The sequence below is a fragment of the Marmota marmota genome, unplaced genomic scaffold (assembly GCF_001458135.2).
Source record: "Marmota marmota marmota unplaced genomic scaffold, marMar, whole genome shotgun sequence".
NCBI classification, from domain to species: domain Eukaryota; kingdom Metazoa; phylum Chordata; class Mammalia; order Rodentia; family Sciuridae; genus Marmota; species Marmota marmota.
In genome coordinates this window covers 8,725,250-8,740,755 of record NW_025999853.1, presented here as the reverse complement: position 1 = coordinate 8,740,755, position 15,506 = coordinate 8,725,250, and the positions used below count along the sequence as shown (strand labels likewise).

The following is a 15,506-nucleotide window of genomic DNA, read 5'->3' as shown; positions in this document are numbered from 1 at the left end:
GACTTTCCTTTGAAAGTCTACTTTTCTCACCTGTGTGTCTTAGGTGGAATCAATCTCCTCTTCAGCTCCAGATGTGGGCTATGAGTGGACAAAGACAAGCAGCACTCCCATTGCCCTGGTTGAGGGACGGGCACTTATGAACAGATCCCGTGGGAATAAATGAGATGTTTCCCAGAATTTGGGGAACAGAAAATATTCCTTTCTTTCACTTGATTTGTTGATCTTTTGGTGTGAGGTTTGGAGTCACAGAACCAATTTTGTGGCCATGAGAAAGGCCAATCAATGCTGCTGTTTCACAGAAGAAGACAGAGCCCAGTACCAATCTGTGTGTGGGGACATTACTTGAACACCAGAGGATTCCTGCTGGACCGGTTTTCTTTTTGTTGTTGTTGAATGGGTTAAAATAGGCTGAATTGGGTTTTATCATATTTTAAAAAAGAAAAAAAATACTCCTAATATGAATTTTTGGGAAGAAGACTTTATTGGGAGACATCAATCAGATAGTATAATAAGAATTTGTAGCTCAGTCCCCTCACAAAAACATGGATTTGACAACATCCATGTATGCATATGTCTCCATGAGATTTCCAGATCCAAGCGAGAGATTACCGCACCAGATAGAGCTCAGAAACAAGAAAAATGCACTGAAGAGGTCAGGACAGGGCTGGGCTGGAGCTCAGTGGCAGAATGCTTGCCTAGCATGTGTGAGGCTCTGGGTTTGATCCTTAGCACCGCATTAAAAAAAAAAAAACAAAGGCATGCTGTCCATACACGATTAATATATATATATATATATATTTTTTTCAATATTCAAAGTATTTAAATATATATTCCAAATATATATATATATATATATATTTGAATATTTTGTATTATTTTAAAAACCTGAGTAAATTGTAGGTCTCAATCTCTGTGGGGTTGGTTGCTAATGCTTTTCTGTTCCTTTGGTTGTACTTTGTTTCTTTATCCTTTGTATTTCTTACAGATTAATATTGGTGTCTGCACATTTGACAAAATAGTGTCTTTGTGTGTGTGTGTGTATATATATATATATATAATATATGCACATATATATTTATACATATATATATATATATATATCTGTATATTAATTTTTAAGTTTCATTTTACCCAGATCATCCCTTGCTTAATTCCACATACCTCAGATTTGAGAGAAATCCAGGGAGTTTCCTGTGTGGAAAAGAGTTTGAAGTGAGCAAATTACTTTTCTGTGGACCCAAACTCCAGGCCTATGCCTGTATACCTTGGCCCCAGACCTACTCCACTAGGCTCTGATATCAGGACAGCCACATGGAAACAGGCACTTGTGTCACCAGCACACACAGACCCAATTATCAAGCCCACTCGCCCATGGATCTAAACAGCAGGCCTACCCACAGCCCAAACCAGCCAGCTTCTCAGAATCTTTGGCCAAGCTAACTTGTGAAGAGCCTTGATGAAGGCCATCTGTAAAGAGTGGAAAGGTAACCATTCCTTCCAATGTGCAGACACCAGTGTTAATCTGTAAGAAATACAAAAGATAAAGACACAAAGTACAACCAAAGGAATGGAATAGCATTAGCAACCAACCCCATAGAGATGGAGACCTGGAGACCTACAACTTACTCAGGCTTTTAAACTATTATTAAATTATTAAACTATTATTAAATTATTCAAAGTAATCATCTTGAGGAAGTTCAGTGAACTTCAAGAGAATGCAGATAGGCAACTAAACAAAATCAGAAAAACAATACATTGACAAGATTAGAGGTTGAAAAAAAAAAAGATTGAAACGATAAAAAAAGAACCAAACAAATTCTGTAGCTGAAGAACACAATTACTAAACTAAAAAATTCAACAGACAGATTCAATGTCAGACTTCATCAAACAGAAGAATCAATGAGTTCAAAGACATGTCATTTGCAATTATCCATTCAGAGGAACAAAAGAAGAAAGGATGAAAATTTACAGAACTTCGGGGACATCATCAAGCAAGCCTATAGACATATTCTGTGATTCTCGGAATAATATGGAGGAAAGAACATAGCATTTATTTAAAGAAATAATGGCTGAAAACTTTCAATTCTGGGGCGGGAATGGACTTATAATTTGATAAAATCCAAAGGGCCTGGGAGAGATAGAATATAAAGAGCACTACACTTAGAATATAATTGGATTGCCAAGAGTCCAAGATAAAGAGAAATTTGCTAAAAGAGGAAAAAGTGACATGTCACATACAAATAGCCTCCATCAGACTATTAGAGGATTTTTTAGTAGAAACCTTGCAGGGCAGTGAGGTTTAAGACATTCAAAGTGATGGAGAAAACAAAACCATCAACTCAGACTACTTTACCCAGCAAAATTATCCTTCAAAATGAAGAAGAAAAAGACTTTCCCAGAGGAAAAAACCTGAGAGTTCATCCTTACTCGTCCTGTTTTACTGCAAGTGCCACAGAAGTGTTTTTTTTCCAGTTGAAACAAAAGGATAATAATGAACATCACAAAATCCCATGAAAGTATGAATTCACAGATAAAACTAAATATAAAGGTAAATACAGATAAAGTAAAACTGTAAAGGTGGCAAACAAACCACTTTTACCTGTAGCATAAAAATCAAAAGGCAAAGGTATTAAAAACTCTAATTATTATAACTCCACAAGAGTAATTAAAGATGGAAATAAACATAAAAAGAATAAAATAATGACATACATCAATTACAAAGTATGTGAGCAGGTAAAAAATAGTTTTCATATGTGATAGGAAGTAAACTGCTATCAGTTCAAAATAGACTGTTATAACAATAAAAAGTGCTATAAAAACCTCATGGAAATAAAAAAAAAATGTATGGTATGTACTACAGATGACCCCTATTCTAAGTGATTAAACTTAATGATTTTTTGACTTTACAAAAGCAATGCTCCTTCAGTTGAAATCACATTTTGGATTTTGAATTTTGACCTTTTCCTGGACTAGTGATAGGGGGTACAACATGGTCTTGTATGTTGGATGGTAGCACCAAACCACTATTCTAGTCAACCATGCAATCATGCAGGTAAACAATTAATAGGCTACAGGATGCTATGTTGCTAAACTATGATGTTTGGCATATTAGAAATATTAAACTTATTCTCCACTTATTGAGCTCTTATATGTAATAAGAATTGTAATGCATTCTGCTGTTATATATAAATAAAAATAAGTTAAAAATAAAAATTAAAACATCCAATTCATAGAGGGAAAAACCAACAAGACAGATAAAAACAATTTAAAAACAGTAATAGTAAATCCTTACCTATCAACAATTACTTCCAATGTAGTTAGATTAAATTCAGCAATCAAAAGACATAGAGTGACAGACTAAAGAAAACTGTATCTATTTTATATTTCCTTTATGAGACCCACTTACCATGATATTCTCTAGCTCCATCTATTTACCTGAAAATGCCATCATTTCATTCTTCTTTAAGGCTTTTTTTCCCATTGTGTACATGTACCACATTTTCTTTATCCATTTATCTGTTGAAGGGCATCTAGGTTGGTTCCATAGTTTAGCTATTATGAATAGAACTCCTATAAACATTGATGTGGCTGCATCACTGTAGCATGCTGATTTTTAAGTCCTTTGGCTATATGTCAAGGAGTGGGATAACTGGGTCAAATGGTGGTTCCATTCCAGGTTTTTCTGAAGAATTTCTAGACTTCTTTCTAGAGTGGTTTCACTAATTTGCATTCCCAGCAGCAATGTATGAGTGTACCTTTCCCCCACATCTTTGCCAACACTTATTATTGCTTACACACTTGATAATTGTCTTTCTGACTGGAGTGAGATGAAATCTTAAGAGTAGTTTTGATTTGCATTTCTCTAATTGCTAGAGAAGATGAACATTTTTTTTCATGTATTAATTGATCTATTTCTTCTTCTGTGAAGTGTCTGGTTTTTTACTCTTAGCATATTTATTGATTTGGTTATATATTTTTTGGTGTTAAGTTTTTGAGTTCTTTATATATCTTGGAGATTAGTGCTCTGTCTCAGGTGTGAGCAGTAAAGATTTTTTCCCATTCTGTAGGCACTCTCATCACATTAGTGATTGTTTCCTTTGCTGAGAAGAAGCTTTTTAGTTTGAATCCATGCCATTTATTGATTCTTGATTTTCCTTCTTGTGCTTTAGGAGTCTTATTTAGGAAGTCAAATCCTAAGCCATCGTGATGAAGATTTGGGCCTACTTTTTATTCTGTTAGGCTCAGGGTCTCTGTTCTAACATATATGTCTTTGATCCATTTTGGGTTGATTTTTGTTTAGGGTGAGAAATAGTTTAATTTCATTTTGTTACTTACAGATTTCTAGTTTTCCCATCACCATTTATGTTTTTGGCTCCTTTGTCTAGTATGAGACAACCAAGTTATGTTTTTGGCTCCAAGTTATGTTTTTGGCTCCTTTGTCTAGTATGAGACAACCATATTTATGTGGGTTTGTCTCTGAGTCTTCTATTTTGTACCATTGGTCTACATGTCTATTTTGGTATCAATACCATGTCATTTTTATTACTATTGCTCTGTAGTGTATTTTAAGGTATAATATTGTGATGCCTCCTGCTTCACTCTTCTTGCTAAGGATTGCTTTTTTGATTTCTATGAAGAAAGTCATTGGAATTTTATTAGGAATTTCATTAAATCTGTATAGCAGTTTTAGCAGTATGACCATTTTGACTATTAATATAGTCAAAATTAATTCTGCCTACCCAAGAGCATTGGAGATCTTTCCATCTTTTGAGGTCTTCAATTTATTTTACCACTTCTATTCAACATAGTCCTTGAAAATCTAGCTAGAGCAATCATATAAAAGAAATTAAAGGGATACACATAGGAAAAGAACTCAAACTATCACTATTTGCTGATGACATGATTCTCAATTTAGAAGACCTAAAAAATTCCACCAGAAAACTTCTAGAACTAATAAGTAAATTCAGCAAAGTAGCAGGATATAAAATCAATAATCCATAAATCAAATGCATTTCTATACATAAGCAATGAATCCACTACAAGAGAAATTAGGAAAACTAACCCATTCACAATAGCCTCAAAAAAAAATACTTGGGAATCATCTAACAAAAGAGGTAAAAGACTTCTACAATGAAAACTATAGAACACTAAAGAAAGAAATTGAAGGAGACCCACTTTCAATTTAGGTATACATATATGAAAGAATGGACAAAAGATAGGCCATGCAAATGATAACTTAAAAAATACCAATAACTAGTAAACAGATTGAATCATTAATCAAAAACCTAACAAAGAAAAATCTATTGCCACATAACTTCACAGGTAAATTCCACCACATATTTAGAGAAGTGTTAAGGCTAATTCTCCTTCAATTCTTCCAAAAAAAAAAAAAATAGAAGAGGCAATACTTCCAAATATCTTTTATGAGATCAGCATCACTCTGATACCAAAATGATATCACAACAAAAGAAAATGATAGGTCCATATGCTTGATGAATATGGGTGCTGAATCAACAACAGGCAAACAGAATTAGCAAACAGAATCCAGCCGCCTGTTAAAAGCATCACACCAAATGGGATTTATCCCCTGGATGCAAGGATGATTCAAAATATGCAAATCAATCAGTGTGATGGACTACATTAACAGGGTGAAAGATAAAAATCACATTATCTCAACAAATGCAGAAAAAGCATTTGACAAAATCCAACACCAGTTCATGATAAAAAAAAAACTCTTACTAAATTAAGTATTGAAGAAACTAACCTCAATACAATAAAGATAATATATGAAAATCCCACAGGTAAAAATCACGCTCAGTGTTGAAAAACTGAAAGCTTTTCCTCTAAAATCAGGAACAAGACAAAGATTACACTTGTATTCAACATGGTACTAGAAGCCGTAGCCGAATAATTAGGCAAGAAAAAAGAAATAAAAGGTATCCACATTAGAAAGACAGTAGTAAAGTTTTCATATGACATGATATCATATCTAGAAAACTCTTTAGAGTCTCTCCAACACACACACACACACACACACACACACACACATACACACACACTCACATCTGTCAGAACTAATGAATTAATTCAGCAACACTGCTAATACAAAATCAAAATGGGAAAATCAGCTGCATTTGTTAGGGTCTGTAAACAAGTCAAGATGGCGCCTGGCATTTTGCCAGGTGGAGTGGTTTGTGAAGTAACGCCAGCGAGCCATTAAGTGTGGAGATTCCTTATTGGTTGACTGCTGTATCTAGTTTATGTTAATTAAGATAAGCTGTGTGGAATGTATATATACCCCTCCTGTCCTACAATAAATGGCTCCCACTCCTGCTGTATCAATCTACACAAGTTCCTGGTCACCCTCCGGTTAGTTTGCTGCAGCCGGACTGCAGCAGATTTCTATACAGCAGTACTGAATCACTCAATAAGGAAATTAAGAAAATTCCATTTACAATAGCATTAGAAAGAATTAAATATTTAGGAGTAAACTTAACCAAATAAATAAAGAATTTGTACTATGAAAATAATAAAACACATAGGAAAGAAATTTAAAAAGACACAGAATAAATGGAAAGATGTCTATGTTCATGAATTGGAAGAATTAATAGCATTTGAATGTCTATACTACTCAAAGCAATCTTCAGTTTCAATAGAATCTCTATCAAAATCCCAACAGCATGTTTTTAGAGAATACATAAAACAAACATAAAGTTCGTTTAGAACAAAAAAAAAATCCTAAAAGTCAAATTTTAACTAAGAATAATCCAAAGCTGGAGGCATCACACATTCTGATTTCAAAGTATGGTAATAAAACATGTGTTTCTTATACAAAAATAAATGTGCATACCAAAGGAATAGAGAATAAAGACCTCAGAAATAAATCCATATATACATGATCAACATGGTCTTTGACAAAAGTACTAAGAATCCACAAAAAGGAAAATTTCTCTTCAATTAAAACCATAGTCTCTTCAATAAATGGTGTCGGGAAAACTGGATATCTATATTCAAATTAATGGAATACCCTCATCTCAAACCATACACAAAAATTAATACAAAATGCATGAAAACTTTTTTAAAAACTTGAAAGCATAAAAATTCTTAGAAGAAAGCACAGGAGGAAAGTTTTTGGATATTGCCATCAGCAACAATTTCTTGGATATTACACAAAAAGCACAGGTAACAAAAGCAAAAAAGATAAATGAGCCAGGTGCAGTAGCACACGCCTGTAATTCCAGCAGCTCGGGAGGCTGAGGCAGGAGAATTGTGAGTTCAAAGCCAGCCTCCGCAACTTATCAAGGCCCTCAGCAACTCAGTGAGACCCTGTCTTTAAATACGATACAAAATAAGGCTGGGGATGTGGCTCAGTGTTTGAGTGCCCCTGAGTCCAAATCCTCAGTACCACACACTCACACACACACACACACAAAAAGAGGCAATGTCAACCTAAAAAGCTTCCTCATAGCAAAGGGGGAAACTAACAAAATGAAAAGATGACACAGAATGAGTAAAAATACTAGTAAACCTTTATGTGATAAAGAGTTAATAAAATATGTAAGGAAGGCCTACAACTCAAGGGGGAAAATCCAATTACCTGATTTTTTTAATGGGCTAAGGAACTGAATAGATATTTTCCCAATAGATATTGTCTCACAAGGGACATCAGCTAAATGAAAAGGTTTTCAACATCATTAATTATCAAGGAAATATAAATCAAAGCCATAATGAAGTATCAACTCACAACCACTCAGATGGTTTCTATCAAAAAATAGAAGCTACCGAATACCAGCAAGAAGAAAAGTGAACCTTGAATAGTTAGTGGGAATGTACATTTTTATAGCCATTATGGAAAATCATTTGGAGATTCCTCAAAAGACTAAAAATGGAATAAACCATATGTCCCAGGTATTCTATTCCTGAGTATATACTCAAAGGAATCAAAATCAGGATCTGAATGGGATATCTACAGGACAGCACTAGATAAAGAATACATAGTTTCAGTTTCACATTCAAGCTATAGAGGTCTGTAATGCATATTGTAAATATTCCATAAACTATTGTACTATATATTAAAACATTTTCTAAGAGAGTAGATATTAAGTGTTCTTATCAAAACTTCAGAGAACAGGAGGAAATTTTAGAGATAATGGATGGGTTTATGGCATGGATTGTGGTGATGAGTTCTCAGGTGAACACGTACCCCCAAACTCATTAAGTTTATACATTAACTGTGTGCAGATTTTTTGAAGGTCAAAAAATTAAATAAAAAAGAATATTGAATTTGAAAAAAAAAGAGGATATCATTTAATGTGGTAAACAACATCCTCAGTAAAATCCTTAGGATACGCAAAATTAATTTTGTAGGCCTCTTTATTTTTTAATATCCTCCTGAGGGCGAGCAGAAGTCTTTACCACTAAATATAATTTAGTAAAAGTAACTTTACTTTACCAGAGTTGAGAACCAGAGAGTCTAGGAATCCAGCTTTCTGAAGTCCTGGACTAATGCCGAGAAACATCTGCATGTCTTGTAGAGGAGTGATTTCCTCTGGCTCCCTGGGAGGGACCCAGTGCTCCCTCTCTGAGGCCGGTAAGGATCAAGTCAACGGAAGAGGGATCTGTGTGCCCCCAGCTCCACTCAACTAGAATTACTTCTTAGGTCCAATTACACACTCCACCTTTTAAAACAAGAATTTTACTCAAGAATCTTAAGCAAATGAACAAAATCCTTTTGAGAACCATTGACTTAGAGGAAAGAATGGCCTGCCCGTTCTTCAGATGAAACCCTACAAATATTGTTTTCTTCCAAGCTTTTAGAAATGCAGACATACTTTACAAAAGAGGTGAAAGACTTATACAATGAAAACTACAGAACCCTAAAGAGAGAAATAGAAGAAGATCTTAGAAGATGGAAAAATATACCCTGTTCATGGATAGGCAGAACCAACATCATCAAAATGGCGATATTACCAAAAGTTCTCTATAGGTTTAATGCAATGCCAATCAAAATCCCAACGGCATTTCTTGTAGAAATAGAGAAAGCAATAATGAAATTCATATGGAAAAATAAAAGACCCAGAATAGCAAAAACAATGCTAAGCAGGAAGTGTGAATCAGGCGGTATAGCGATACCAGACTTCAAACTATACTACAGAGCAATAGTAACAAAAACAGCATGGTACTGGTACCAAAACAGGCGGGTGGACCAATGGTACAGAATAGAGGACACAGAAACCAATCCACAAAACTACAACTATCTTATATTTGATAAAGGGGCTAAAAGCATGCAATGGAGGAAGGATAGCATCTTCAACAAATGGTGCTGGGAAAACTGGAAATCCATATGCAACAAAATGAAACTGAACCCCTTTCTCTTGCCATGCACAAAAGTGAATTCAAAATGGATCAAGGAGCTTGATATCAAATCAGAGACGCGCCGTCTGATAGAAGAAAAAGTTGGCTACCATCTACATACTGTGGGGTGGGGCTCCAAATTCCTCAATAGGACACCCATAGCACAAAAGTTAATAACTAGAATCAACAAATGGGACTTACTCAAACTAAAAAGTTTCTTCTCAGCAAAAGAAACAATAAGAGAGGTAAATAGGGAGCCTACACCCTGGGAACAAATCTTTACTCCTCACACTTCAGATAGAGCCCTAATATCCAGAGTATACAAAGAACTCAAAAAATTAGACAATAAGAGAACAAACAACCCAATCAACAAATGGGCCAAGGACCTGAACAGACACTTCTCAGAGGAGGACATACAGTCAATCAACAAGTACATGAAAAAATGCTCACCATCTCTAGCTGTCAGAGAAATGCAAATCAAAACCACCCTAAGATACCATCTCACTCCAGTAAGATTGGCAGCCATTATGAAGTCAAACAACAACAAGTGCTGGCGAGGATGTGGGGAAAAGGGTACACTTGTACATTGCTGGTGGGACTGCAAATTGGTGCAGCCAATTTGGAAAGCAGTATGGAGATTTCTTGGAAAGCTGGGAATGGAGCCACCATTTGACCCAGCTATTCCCCTTCTTGGTCTATTCCCTAAAGACCTAAAAAGAGCATGCTACAGGGACACTGCTACATCGATGTTCATAGCAGCACAATTCACAATAGCAAGACTGTGGAACCAACCTAGATGCCCTTCAATAGACGAATGGATAAAAAAAATGTGGCATTTATACACAATGGAGTATTACTCTGCATTAAAAAATGACAAAATCATAGAATTTACAGGGAAATGGATGGCATTAGAGCAGATTATGCTAAGTGAAGCTAGCCAATCCCTAAAAAACAAATGCCAAATGTCTTCTTTGATATAAGGAGAGTAACTAAGAACAGAGTAGGGACGAAGAGCAGGAGAAGAAGATTAACATTTAACAGGGATGAGAGGTGGGAGGGAAAGGGAGAGAGAAGGGAAATTGCATGGTAATGGAAGGAGACCCTCAGGGTTATACAGTGGAGGGGGTAGAGAGAGAGGAGGGGAGGGGAGGGGAGAGGTGGGGAGGGGGGAGGGTGGAGGATGGGAAAGGCAGCGGAGCACAACAGACACTAGTATGGCAATTTGTAAATCAATGGATGTGTAACTGATGTGATTCTGCAATCTATGTATGGGGTGAAGGTGGGAGTTCATAACCCACTTGAATCAAAGTGTGGAATATGATATGTCAAGAAATTTGTAATGTTTTGAACAACCCACAATAAAAAATTAAAAAATAATAAAAAAAAAAGAAATGCAGACATACAATGGATGTGAAATCAGGCACCTGAAAATACCTGAAGGGAAATTAGCCCCTGCCTCCTTAAGAGAGCACCACTGGGTTTTGGAGGTTGAGTCCCACTGGACAATCCAATCACCTGTGTGAGCTTGGCTCGGCTCATCCACCTTCCTCTTCGGAGAGGGCTGGGGTACCACAGGAAACTCAATTGTTTTTCTCTAAAGTCTCACTCTGATTATCTTTTCCTTAACTCCAAAATAGGGATCACTACCTTCATCTGGTGTATAAATCTGAGCTCTTGGGCTCAGGCAACAAGATTAGTTGCTTCCAACTTAACTTTCCCTTCACCATTACCTTTATTGGGGGGGTGGGGAACCTGTATTAACACACAGTAAGTGGAAGCCATATAATTCAGTTGTAGGATTTTCAGTCAGTTTATTATGAGGCTAATGGAATAGCCAGGTAAGACCAATAGCTAGCTGGTATTTCAATTTGTATCTAAATTTATTCTGGCACCTTGTTATAGCGTTCCAATTAGTGGTCTAAATCTTTCCTGGCACCACCCCATTAAGGATGATTGATCCAAGAGTTTTATGCCTGGTGGGGACTTCTAGGGCAGTGGCAGAGGTTCCAGACTCACCCAGGTATTTGATATGCATTTTCTCATACCATTTCAGGCAGACTGGGTCAGGAGAAGATCAAGGATATGAAGACCCACATTTCACTCCTCTGTTTTTCAAGATGGAGTCCTACATCACCTAGCTTCATCCTTTGCTCTGCATTTCCCTTACATCTTGAGAAAGGGAGCTAGTCAGAGAATTGTCTCCATCTTCAATCTGGCATTATAACAGGGATTTTTTCCTATTGTTTCCTGAGTGTTTTGTTTCACTTTCTCAAATTTTTTTAGAACCAAAGCAGTAAATTCATTTATTGGGCTCATGCAATGACAGCTAAGAAAATATTGATTTTTAGTTGTTTATTGAATCCAAGTGGGTTAACCTTATCAAAACTTGCAGAGGTTTGAACAGTTGAAGCTCATAATTATTTTTACAAGAATTTCCTCTTAAGGCTAATTAATTGGAAACCAGATTCATTTATGTATTTTCTTGAAACTGACATGGAAGTTTAACTTTTCAGATGGGATCCTTTCAAAAAAAAAAAAAAAGACATGTAATTGAGAATCACCAATAGCTATACTGCAGTACAGTGAAAGACTGGGTTTCCCAAACTGAAGAGCATAAAAATTCCCCTGCTGTGGTCACTAAATAGTACCAAATATGTGATCAATGACAAAAGAAAGAGCCTGGTTATTTGGTATCAGTTATCCTCAATTTGGGGTGTTAGCACAAATAAATGTAACCCAATGTCTACTGAAAAACTGAGATGGATCCCCAGGAAAGACAAACACCCAAACTTTTAGTAATTGAATGACAAAGACATAGAAAGGAAGAGCAGAGACTACATTTGATAAAAAGAACAATAACTGGGGAAAAGGATGTCTCAGGATCAGGTCACCTTCCCCTTACAAGCTATAGCATCAATGATGACAAAATCACTCCTTCAACTGGCAAAACCACAAGATGCACCAGCCCAGCCCCATCTCTGCAGGCACTGCTTCAGTCTCACCACCTTCAATTCATGCCTGCATTCTTGGCTCTGGGAGATGCTTCAGAGAAGGGGGAATTAGCAGTTTGGAATATGTTGGGGTCAAACAGCCATAAACGTCCAATAAGATGGCTTTAAGGAACTGCTGGGAGCCATTGCCCTAAGTGACATAGCTCTTAAAAGGTTATGGATAGACCCTAAAACTCTCAACTTCTTTAAATAATCCCATTATAAAACCATCAATCCATGAACTCATTTAAACCCTTTTGGATCCGTTCATTTTTTTCCAGCTTGTACGTAATAGGTTTTCTTTGCTGCCTCCTGCTAAGAATTAATTTCTTTTTTCCTTTTAACTATGACAATGATTATTCCTCCTGAAGAAATTTGAAACTTAGCTGAATTTGCATGGCATTTGTACATCAAGTTGTTTTTCTGTTTTGTTTAAACAAGTAGCTGCATTTCCATGTGGGTTCAATGGTCAAAACTAAGAATTTGCAGTTAAAATGAAGTTACATTAATCTTGCAAAGAAAATTATTTTTTCCAGACATTCAAAGTGATTTCTTTTAGGAAAAAACAGTGCCAGATACCTTCTCATCATGGAACTGAATGAACAGAATACTTTATAAGATATCTGAATCTAAATTCTTATGCAAGCTTAAGGTCAAAATATTTCATAAGACACATCAAAAGCACTAACCAAAAGAAAAAAAAATCATAAATCGACTACTAAATTGAGAACTTCATGAGACTTTATGAAGACAGCAAAGATGCAGCCATATAAGAAAATATTTGTGATTTTTATGTACTATATGATATTTAGTCATCTAAGACATAAAAAGATATTATTCAATTCAACGAGACAACTCAGTAGAAAATGAATAAAAACAGGCTCTTCAGAAAAGTAGAAATCCAAAGGGGTAACATACAGGAAGAGGTGCTCCAATTGATTATTCATCAGGGAAATGGAAGATGAAACCATGATTTCCACCAAATGGCTGCAGTAAATACAACAACGAACACATATATGAGTATCAATGAGGATGTGAGCCAGTGGACACAGAAATGCTCTTTGGCATTATCTAAGAAACTTGGAAGTCTGTGTAGCCTATATCCAAGCAGTGCCACCTCTGGTGATCTACTCTAGAGACACACATGTAAATATGTATACCAGGAGACATTTATAGCAACGTTCATAGTTGTATTATATATATAGCCAAGAGTAGGAAACAGCTCCAATGTGTCATTAAAATAGATAAATTGTAGTATACACATAAAATATAATATGATACTATCATGAAAATGAATTAATTTCAACCACAGGTATCACTAATCCAAAAAATCCAAAATCCAGAATGCTCCTACATCCAGAATTCATTGAACACCAACATGGCACCACAAGTAGAAAACTCCACATCTAACCTCCTGTGACAAGTCAAAGCAAAATGCAGGTGTTCTAAAAATATTACATAAAGTGACCTCTAGCCTATGTGTATAAGGTATATATGAAACACAAGTGGATTTTGTGTTTAGAGTTGGGATTCATTCTGAAGAAATCTCATTATACATGTTGAAAACTATGAAACTCGAAACCCTTCTGGTCCCAAGCATTTGGGATAAGGGATACTCAGCTGAATCCAAAGGTTGAATAAGGATATACTACTTCTTCTTATAAAAGAAGTTGTTAGGACAGTGCTGTGGAAACTATGGTGCCCTTCCAGGATCCTCCTCTCTGAGGTGCCATGCGCCATTCTCAGCTGCTGAGAAAATCCTTTATTGAGGGCTTCCTGGGAAGCCACTGGGGCCACAGGGGGCTGCTTCATCCCAGGTCACATTCAAGGGCATTTATATGTTGAAACACGCACGCGCACACACACACACACACACACACACAAAATGAGTCACCAGTGGTAAACAAACACCACTTCCAAGTTCAGCTTTTCCAGATAAAAGAGAGAATAAAAATCGAGAAGAGAAAAAAAAAATGGTTATAAAAGCACAGCCATGGATTTAATCTTGCTTAAAAACAACTCTGCTTTGAAGAGCTCATCACAGCGCCTAGGCAACCAAGCTGAGAAATTTTGATTAAACCACATTTCTTGCTCTCACACCTGAAAATTGTCTGTGACTGCTGCACAAAGCCAGAGCCTCCTTTTCATCTGGACCTATCACTCGAAACAGTTCCCGGGCACATCTGACACTTCTTGGTGCATATCCACCGCTCCCCGCCACCCCTCAACATGAAAAGGCTAAGAAAAGAGAGATTTTCAACACTGGAACTCTTGGGCGAGCTTAATAGAGTATGAGAGAAACGCTCACGGGCTTCGTTTTTTAACTTGCATGAACTCCTGGTGACAGCTGGCAAAAATTTGATCAAATCAAACCTTCAGAGGCTGTGACTTGGCCACATCAGGCCAGGATGGAACAGCTTTTGTTTCAGCTGAATCCAGGCCTTATCACCTCATTCTGTCACTCATCCTTCCTCGGTCCACCCACAAATCCTCTAGGATTTATTGCAGATGTAGCGAGCTTGCTGGAAATAATGGTACAAGCGAAGAGGCTAGTCGGCTATCGACTCCAAGCTCCGGCTAATACCAAAGGGAAATTATTTGCACAAAAGGTGCGCTGGGGTGACAAATGAAGAGGGGGCTGGCCCATTGAAGATGCTAGGACTTAGACAAAGCTAACACACTAATACCAAGCCACTAGCTTTATCTGATTACTTCTGGGGCTGATGGCTCCCCACCCGGCTCCCCCTTCGAGCCTCCCCACCCACCCACACTCTTGCGTAAAAGACACAGGTTGCTTTCTTTGGTGTGCAGTCTACCATGAAATGGTAATCTAGAGAATTACTACATTGATATCAACCACAAAGTGTTTTTACGCCCCCCAAAAAACAATTTTCAGATCCACAATACATTTGTTTTTACCTTGTTGACTCAAGAAAATGTAACAGATAGAGGAAAGGGTTCAATTAGGACAAAGGGAATAGAGATTGATTTTTTTTACTCAGAAAGAGCATTTTTTTGGCTATATCTTAGGCACATTTTTGGTGCACAGAGGCTGACATGATTTAGGAAAATACTCAGAACAATAGCGATTTCATTTTTAACCTGTATTGCAAAAAAATGTGTTTTTTATTTTACCACTTTAATCTTTGAACAGGTTCTTTT

General features: G+C 36.6%; 1 long non-coding RNA gene across 1 annotated transcript in view; it reads left to right on the top strand.

Moving 5' to 3' along the window:
- The window catches only part of LOC107139957, a 167,053-nt gene that overhangs the window by 149,663 nt on the left and 1,884 nt on the right, over window positions 1-15,506 (top strand). The window lies entirely within an intron of this gene.